The sequence below is a fragment of the Marmota monax genome, unplaced genomic scaffold (genome assembly GCF_021218885.2).
Source record: "Marmota monax isolate L192 unplaced genomic scaffold, Marmota_monax_Labrador192_F-V1.1 WCK01_AAM20220418_F8-fsc00133, whole genome shotgun sequence".
NCBI classification, from domain to species: domain Eukaryota; kingdom Metazoa; phylum Chordata; class Mammalia; order Rodentia; family Sciuridae; genus Marmota; species Marmota monax.
Window position 1 is genome coordinate 3,362,771 of NW_026694821.1, and position 9,552 is coordinate 3,372,322.

Below are 9,552 nucleotides of genomic sequence, written 5' to 3' on the forward strand. Positions count from 1 at the left end.
GATATGCCACAGAGCCACAGCCTGAATCTACAATTTTATAGAGCCCCATGTGCTTCTTGAGTATATTTGAGACATACTGGCTCTTACCATAGACTCAATCTTGGCTGCACATTTGAATCACCAGAGCATCTAAAGTATTCATGCCTGGAATGTGTATACCCGGTTCTGATCTTATGGATCTGGGGTGAGGCCCAGGTCTCAGGACTTTTACAGCTGCCCAGGTGAGTCTGATGTATATCCTGAGTGAGGACCTCTGCCTCTCAACCCACCTTAGACCAACCAAACCAGGAAAGTGAAGGTGACTTGCCGGGTTGCATGCGACTAAAACACTCAGAGGTCACTCCAGGGGAACTGGGCTAATTGGGCTGCGCGAAATAGCCACACAAGAGACAGAAATACCTTTTTATTTTTCTTTGGGGGTGCTGTGACGGCTTCTCTGACCTTAAGGGTCCACAGCAGAGAGAGAGAGAGAGAGAGAGAGAGAGAGAGAGAGAGAGAGAGAGAAAACAAGCGAGCACAGGTGCTGACCCCTTTTATTGAGGAGAAGCTATTCAAATGAGGCAAGGGGTCAGGTTTCAAGGGGGTTAGTCTAGCTTCATGATATCTGCTGTCAGCAGGTGGACTGACATCTAGGTAGGCCACAACCAAGGGCACAGTAAGAGAAGGGGACACACAAAAGGGCATTTCCATGGAACATTCTATCCCAAACAGGGCAAGGGGTAATATTACAAAGGAACAGGTGAGCATAGCTCCACCCATGGGGTATAGGAAGGCACGCCCATGCAAGAGACACAGTCACTCGCACCCTAAAGATCAGGGCAATCGTCAGAGTGACCAACAATGCCGCACCGGGTCAGAAGGGGAGACAGACACAGTCACGTGCTAGTCGGTCTCCCACAGTGACTGACTTTGTAGAGAGAAAGGAGAAGAGTCCTATCACCTTGCACTTGGAAGCCTCCAGTTGGAAACCAGCAACAAACCCCCGCTGTGCCTGGCAGGAGCTCAGGGTGATGAGGCGGGCTCTCCATGAGGCGGGCTCTCCATGAGCCATGAAGATCTGCCTGGGAGGTATCTAGTTGTTAAAGTTTAGCAGCAGCAAACCCTCCTGGGGTCCTACTACCTGCCAGGCCCAAACAGAACTGTTGAGGTGAGGATTCTGGGGTGCTCTCAGGCCTCACCCTGAGAAGTAGTCTATAGAGGAGACTGTCCGGGAACAGAGGGAGGAGGCCCTACCATGCCTAGGGAGAAAGGGAGAGGAGGTTTTCTGGGTAGAGTGTTGGGCCCTCCTCCCTCTTTTGCCTGGAGACAGGAGCCATAGAAATTAGGTGTATCAATTCCAGGGTGTGCCCAGGAACCCCGTCATATCAGGGACAGATCAGAATTCAAGATGTATTCCTTACCACCTGACTGCTTAAGCTGGCCCTTGGATGGGTGATGTCAGTATTACTTGGGAGCTTGTTGGGAATGCAGAATCTTAGCCCTGCTGGGTCTGACCTATGAGATCAGAATTCCTGGTTTAACAAGACCTCTATGTGATTTGCAGGCACATTGGTCTAGAAAGCCTTGGCCTAGGACCACAGAGACAAAGTGAGGCAGAACATCAAAAAAGGCCCTGACTGTCCCAGGGCTTCCTTGCTCCTCTGAGTGGGTCAGCTCATGATTTCTTTGCCTGGAGAGCCCTGGAAGAACCTCTGGATGTCTAAAGGCAGCCTGAGCCAGACTCTGCCCAGGAGGCCTCCTGGCCCCTGGCTTCCAGGACCTCCTGCCCTGCACTGCCCTCTGGTGGTCATAGTGAGTCATTACTGCCTCACAGTGCCACATCAGCAGCAGGACACAGGAAAGGAACTCAGTCTGTAGCTGGTGGAGGAGGAAGGACTTGCTTGTTACTGTCCTCTGACATTAAGGCTCTGAGTCCCCCAAGAACAATGACAGGAGCAGTTTTGAAAACTGTTTTAGCAGCATGATGACAACTCTGGGGTGAGGCTGGTCTTTCTCCTGGGCGGAAAGCCCCCGTGCTCATTGCTGCCTTCAGCTGTGGGAAACTGCTCAGAGGTAGAGCATGTGCTAGGGAGGAGGGACAGGAGCCCTCTGTAGCAAGGACGTGCAGGTGAGAGGTCGCCCTCTCATGGTTGCAGGACTTGAGCAGTGTGGTGGAGGGTCATTACCAGGCTGGGACCTTACCCCTCAGGCTCAGGTTTCAAGCAGTGTGGAGACTTGACTGCATGTGCATGGTGCATCGGGAGGCTGCAAGGACCCTGGGGTTGGCACACTGTGAGCTGAGGGACGATGAGGGGCCACAGCACAGTTCCCAGAGCGCTAGAGAGCTTCACATAGGTCAGGCTTTGGTGGTGTTTTAGTCAGCTTTTTCTCTGCTGTGACTAAAGGACTCAACCATAACAATTGTAAGGGAGGAAAAGTTTATTTGAGGGCTCATGATTTCGGAGGTCTTAGTCCATAGAAGGTCGGCTCTGTTTCTTGGGGCTCAAGGTGAGGCAGAACATCATGGCAGAAGACTGTGGCGGAGGGAAGCAGCTCACATGGTGATCAGAAAGCAGAGAGACTCCACTTGTCAGATAGAAATATATACCCAAAGCCACGCCCCCTCCAGCCACACCCTAGCACTTCAGGCACCACTCAGTTAATCCCTGTCAGGGGATCAGTTCCTGATTAGGTTAAGGCTATAACCCAATCATTTCTCCTCAAACCTTCTTGCCTTATCTCACACGTGAGCTTTTGGGAGACACCACGTCTCAACCATAACAGGTGGAGAAATGCAGACACACTGCCCACATCTCAGAGAGAAGAGGTGAGCCCATGCCGAGAGCTGTCTGGAGCAGATTTGGCTGTTTGAGTAAGAATGTTGTGCAGAGACTTAACGACCTTGTGATGGTCCTAGAGATGTGACCCTAGGCCCTCCCAGAGGTCAGAGGCTATGTTCTTGGCCACATCCATGAAGCAGCCTGACTCCTGCCCTGCCCCATAGCTGGCCTCAGCTGACCACTCCCTGAAGCTGCATTGCCACCAGCTCATCATTACCTGGACAGGAGTCCAGGCCTCAGTGCTGGCTCTTTTGTGACTCACAGAACCATCTGATGGAGCCAGTCCCCTCCTCACACCGGGGGAGCAGGAACTTGGTCTAGAAGTCATATTACTCTGGCAGGTGCCTTTGGCTTTGAGAATCTAAGTCCATGTCCTTTTTCCAGGGGATCAACCTACCTGGAACTCCAGCCAGTGGCCCATTTCACGCCAGTTGCAGACACTTTTAGTGCCTCTTCCCTGTGCCCTGTGCATACTGGCTCAATTGCCCATGGCCAGCATCTGCAAGTCTTTTAGTTCTCTCTGGGGTGGCACTGCCCAATGCAGGCAGACCGAAGAGGCTGGGGAATTAACACCCCAATCAGCAGCCCTCAGCCGTGGCAACAGGAGTTGGTGTAGACCCACGACCTGGCTCCCTGGGTGGGGAAACCACAGACTGTGCTCTGCACCATCCCCAGAGGCCCTGGCATGACTAAGCTCCAGGCGCCTACGGTGGGAAGGGCTGGGTGATGCCCTCTTTCTCAGCTGCCCTCCTTCTCTGCTTTCCTTCCCATTCCCCTCTAGATGTTCACAGGTCCCTTCTCAACTAATGGATTTGCTCTCAAATCCTGTTTCAGGTCTGTTTCTGGGAGAAGTCAGACCAAGACAGTGTTCAGCAAGAGCACTTTAGTTCCGTCATCTTTGCTACAGGATAACAAGGAAGGAGTGTGGGTGACAGTCCCTGAGAAGAGTGTCAGAAGGGCCCTGCTTTTCCCTTGTGGCCTTGGGACCAGGTAGCAGGAATAAAGGGGTAGAGCAGCTCCAGCTGCTTTAGGGGGCTGTGAGCAAGATCCAGAAATGCTGGCTGTGACCACTAGGGGGCAGCTCTGCCAGGCTGGCCTCAGACCCTGGGGACTTTGCAAGGTGACAGCAAAGAAGATGTCCTCGTTAATGGAGCAGGCCTCAGAGTAGCGGAGCGGCTGGTGGTTGAACCTCAGCGCCTGGTGGTTGGCCTCCTGCCTGGCCTTCTCACTGTCTCCCTCTCAAAGAACTTTCTGGAGCCCATATAGTGCTGCGAATGCAGTGTGGCCATGGTGACCAGGTGCCCACCCGGCTTCAGCAGGCTGAAGGCTCTGCTGGTACATGTTATGTCTATGTCAGGACAGGTGCTCCCAGGCCAAACAGTGTCACTTGCAGCCAGGTGGAGATACCTAGGCTGACCTGAGTGGGTGCGACTGATCATGTCATACTTCAGCAACTGTGTGACCATCCTTCTGGGCCAGGCCTCCTCTTGCCACCTGCTCCTATGGGGAGGGTCACAGAAGTGAAGTGACCATCATAATGATCAGCTCATAACTGACAGTCTGATTATGATGAATAATGAATATAACAATAAAAATGATAATTGCAATATATTAAATACGATCAGTACCATTATCACCAACCCCCACCACCATCTTCTGGGCAGTGACTCTCTTTGAGGGTGATAATATTTCCCCTACTATACATATGAAGAAACTGGGGCACAGGCTTGCTCAAATCTCTGCAGCTATAGGGGACAGTGGATCTGATATTTGGTTATGTCCTGTTCCTGTTTGTCCTCCATCTTTTTCCCTTTAACAATTCCATAGCTTTAATATTCCAGTATCAAATTTTTTTTTTTTTTTGGTACCAGTGATTGAACCCAAGGGTGCTTAACTACTGAGCCACATCCCCAGCCCTTTTTGTATTTTATTTAGAGACAGGGTCTCACTGAGTTGCTTAGGGCCTCTCTGAATTGCTGAGGCTGGCTTTGAACTCATGATCCTCCTGCCTCAGCCTTCCAGGTTGCTGGGATTGCAGCATCTACATGAGGGCCTCACCAGATCCTTCAGTGATGGTAGGAAGGAATAAAGCCCAGGCTGGGTCATCTGTGCAGTCCCTGCAAGGCCCCTGCGCCTAGAGACCCTCCAGCCCTGGGCTCCAGGCTGCACCTACCTGCACCCATGCCCGAGGCCAGGGCAGGACTCTTGCGCTGCTCTCATCTTTGATGGCTTCAGCCAGGTGGGGACTCCTGCCTCTGTGCTCCTCTGAGGTGGGCTAGAGGCCACTCTCAGGGCCAGGGCCTTGATTTCTCCAGCTGTGCAATTGGATGGGAATTGCTCTCCCCTCAGGGCTCCAGTGGATGCATTTACTCTCTATGGACCCAGATGGGGACCATGCCTGTGGGGGGTCAATGCTATTTCTCTGTGGAGCTGGGCAACAGTGCTGAGGGGATAGCGTGGGGGGACTCTGAGCAGCCCGTGTCTTTCCATGACGTCTCTCGCACATCCCAACAGTAGATTCCAGTAGAAGCTGAACTATGAGCTCATTGTGGGTGGGGAGGCTTCCAGGAGGAGATGAGACCAAAACTGGTGCTATAGTCTGGATGGGAAGAAAGAAGTGGGGAGCAGGCAGGGCAACCCCAGGCAGCTCTAGGTGAGTCGGCCCTGGAGGGAGGGGCCCTGGCTGATGAGAGGCAAGCAGATCAGGGGGGAAGGGAGACGGAGGGTGAGGCGGGCTGGGGGCTCTGGTGGAGCAGGGACAGCTTGCAGGTACCTGTCTCCTGCCAGGTCTCACTCATATTGCACAGCTGGGAACCAGCCACAGGCCCCTGGCTCTTCTTCAGCCATTTCTCCAGCTCCCACTGGTTCTGCTCCGGGTTTTCCGTGGTGATGATCCTGAAAGGCCTCACAGGCTGAGAGCAACAGCTAGGTGTCAGGGCCAGTGTCCGTGCCTGCCAGGATGTCTCCTGTGCTTCCCCTGAGGGACATAGCATTAGGAAGGCCTGGAGATACCCAGCTCCCTGCCCCGCTGTGGCCGATGGAGAAGAACCCCGAGCCTCTTACCCCGTCCAAAGCGGGAGGCACAGAGGAGGCCTGAGCCTGCCTGTGAGTAGCTGCTGGGCCATGTGGGGCCCCAGACCCACAGCTGGGGCTCAGAGGAGTGAAGCTGGAGGGTGGCATAGCCTGGCTCACACACCACACCCTCTTGATGCCCTGGGTGCGGTGGGGAGCTGTGGGAGGTGGTGGGACAAGTCCTGGCTGCTAGACATGTTAGGATTGACTCTGTTGAAACTATTTCCAATGGGTTCTGACTCTGGATTGGAAATGGTGGGGAAAGTGATCAGAGACAGAGTCTTGGGTAAAGGCTGAGGACTGAGCCAGTGGGTTCATAACCAGCTCAGCTGATCAGGGGATGAGAGGATGTGGTGCTGAATTAGGAGGCAAAGGCAATGCCAAGTGCATACCCTCTAATCCCAGCTTCCTCCCTCCTCTGTTCTCTCTTAATATCCATCTATCTGTCCAAACCAAGTGCCAATATCCCTGTTCCAGGAAGTCTCAGATTTCTTTGGAAGCCTTTAGAGTGCTTTCCTCTGTGTTCCTGCGGGTGTTGCTTGATATATCTTACATGGCACCTATTAAAAGATTGGCAAGATTTTTTTTTGAGAGACTGAACAACCCCTCAGTCTGTGCAGTGTGCACCTGGCCCAAGTGTGCATGGCAATACTAAATTTAGTTTTGCTGTTGTTACTATTGGCTATCTGACCTGGGCTGGCTACCCTTCTCTCTCTCTCCCATACTAAGCCTCAGTCTCCCCTTGGGTGCGCTGAGGAACTTAGGAGTGAATCTACTGGTTCACCCAATGCCAATGTCCCAGAGTAAGAATCTGTAAACTGAGTGTTATGGTTTGGCTTTGGGTAACCGTAAGCTCTCCTTGTTTTCTGTAAAAAAAATTGAGAGTGTGTGCATGTGTGTGTTTGTGTGTAGAAAAATGTTTACGGGGATTCAAGATCCTATGAAGGCTACAAAGCCCTGTTTTTTTGTGTGTTTGTGGGGGGAAGGTGCTACCGGGGTTTGAATCAGGAGCACTTGACCACTGAGCCACATCCTCAGACCTATTTTGTATTTTATTTAGAGACAGGGTCTCACTGAGTCGCTTAGTGCCTCACTTTTGCTGAGGCTGGCTTTGAACTTGAGATCCTCCCACCTCAGCCTCTGGAGCTGCTGGGATTACAGGCGTGCACCTGGCCAGAGCCCTGATTTAAGGCCTTTTGACAAAGGAGGCAGGCCCAGGCACAGGACAGCAGGCATTGTGCCCCTGCCTGATCTCTTGTATTTCTCCAGCACAGGCCTGGGTGCACCACAGGTCTGAGGTTACCCTGCCCATTTTACAGGTGAAGATACTGAGGCAGATCGCCACAGATTCCAGCCCAACTCTTTGGCTTCCATGGCCAAGGGCTCCAGACACACCCGCCCCGTACTGGTAGAGGCCTTGTGGGTTGACTGACAGCCAGGATGGGGTGGGGCTGTTTCTGCAGCATCCTCACTACTTAGTGGCCTGGGGTGGGAGTGGGGGTGTCCTACTATCACCTGCAGCTCATTCTTCAGGTGCAGCCCCTTCTGCCAATATGGATCCCACCACTTACCTGCAGAGGAGGCTTGGAAGAGGTTCTCCAAGGTTAAATTTCAGGTGTCTGAGTGGAAGGCAGAGTCGGTGGCCAGGTAGTCTCCTCCCCCACACAGCCTGCCTTCCAGGCTCTCTGGAGTCCTGCTGCTCTGCCTGCTCCTTCAGCCAGGGCTGCCCACTTTCTTCTTCCCAGACGCTTGTACCAGGAGTTGGATCATCTCCTTGGCCAGGGCTCCCTCTCAGGAAGGGCTCAGATCCATGCAGAGGGAAGCCAGAACTTCTGAGTTGGTTTTCTGGCTGAAGTTTACCAGCTAATAAATTATCAAGAACGTAGGAATGAAACAGGGTCACAGATGCGTGTCCTTGGGTGTACTCCGTTCCAGTTCATGGGCGGTGGAGCTGGGGCTGGGGGAGCCAGAGACACCCACAGAGACAGACAGACAAAGAGATAGAGACAGAGAGACATAGGGTCAGCAAATGGCCCTAGCATGCCTCATTTGGTTGGAAAACAAGAAAGAATCAGAGGAAAGATCCCTTAGGGCGAAGAAACAGGATCCAGAGATGGCCAAGATTTCCCCAGCTGGGGTCAGTGAGCCTGCCCTGGAAAACAGCTTGTCCTTGACTTCGTCAAATATTCCCCCAGGCTTTAATCTTGTTTACTTCACCCACTTGCCGAATCAATCTTTTCTCTTCGATTAGTGCAGGAATAAACATAGGCAGGGCCCCTGAAAATCATGGGAGGCCCTATGTTTGGACATGAGAAGGACATGTGTCAACATTGCATCAAACTCCACCCCCACGTAAACACACACAGCAAATGCACACACACGTAGAACCAGTAGGTGGTATTGAGGTCAATGCCCTGGTTGTGATCTTGTACTACTGGTTTGAAATGTATTCCCATTGTGGGAAACTGGGCAGATGGTACGTAGACTCTCACACTCTTACAGCTGCACAGACATCTATAATGACCTCAAAATAAAGTTTTATATTAAGAAAAAATAGTGTTGTCAAATCCCTTTCCAAAAGTCACTTTCAAGGAAAGGCATTTCAGGCCACAAATTCTAGTACATTTTGCAAATGGGCAAGTCTGGTACACAGGCTGGTAATGAGTGGCTTCGCATAGTCCAAAGAGTGACATCAAGGAAGACACCTTGGGTGGAAGTCCCTGACACTTACTGTGCACCCACTGCATGCCAGCGTCTCCTGTCACCTTCACCTATGAAGTAGATCCTGACATGCTTCCTCAGTGACTAGAAAGGGGCTGTGCCTTGCCCACTGTGGCCTGGCAGCAATGATGGGGTTCATATTCAAATGCCAGGCCCCGAGCCCAAAGCTGCCTCCAAGCGGCCCCTCTGCCCATCAAAGCATGCCCTCCCGCCTGTCTTTGTCCCTTTGTCGAGCACCCAGGAATCATCCGGGATCCAGTGATGACACAGATCCTGCTTCTGAGATTCTGTCTCTCCTCCCAGCTCCCAGCGAGCACAGAGATCATCCCAGGTTGAGCAGAAGAGCCCTGAGTCCTGTCACCAGAACCAAAGGTGGTCCGCGGTGATGTTCGGGTTTCTAGTTAGCGGGAAAACATTTCAGAATATAAATTTCAATCCATCTTTCACCATCATTCTCATCATCAGGTTGAGTTACCTATAAATTTCCCCCTTTTCTGAGGTGAATGGGGCTTGGACTCTGGGGTGTTTCCAGTCGGTCAGTGAGAAAGTGGCGACTGTATACCAGACAGGGAAGGCCCGGCTGCCTGTCCAGCGGGGACAGTGAAATGAGACCTCTACTTAATTTATTAAAATGAACAGATGTGGGTCTGATGGCACACATTCCGGGGAGTTAGAAGTTGGTGCACTGAGTGCACCCTCGGCCCTGGAGTTCTCCTGTCACGACCCCTCCACGTGTGTGTGCCTTTGCACACTTGTGCTGGGCTGTTATCACGTGGGTGACCCGAGGGCCTGCTCTGACCTCCCAGCACTGACACAACATCCCTCTCCATCACTCTTCAAACTCTGGAAATGACAGTTGTTGGTGGCCAATGACTTCCCTAAGGTTGCTCCGTCCCCTTAGTGGTTGCGGGTAGAACATCACAGGTTTTCATGATAGAGG

The 9,552-nt window shown here is 52.3% G+C and overlaps 1 long non-coding RNA gene across 2 annotated transcripts; it reads right to left on the reverse strand.

The window, feature by feature from the left end:
- Positions 1 to 2,400: 2,400 nt before the first annotated feature.
- Positions 2,401 to 8,152, reverse strand: LOC124080185 (uncharacterized). 2 transcript variants are annotated; one of them, XR_006847621.2, is made up of 4 exons: positions 7,463 to 8,146; positions 5,593 to 5,731; positions 4,993 to 5,418; positions 2,401 to 4,319 (listed from the first exon to the last, which is right to left on the reverse strand). It is a non-coding gene; the product is annotated as an uncharacterized LOC124080185 (long non-coding RNA). The 2 variants fall into 2 exon arrangements; XR_009225093.1 differs by having other exon boundaries at positions 4,993 to 5,731; positions 7,463 to 8,152.
- Between the last annotated feature and the right edge of the window lie 1,400 nt (positions 8,153 to 9,552).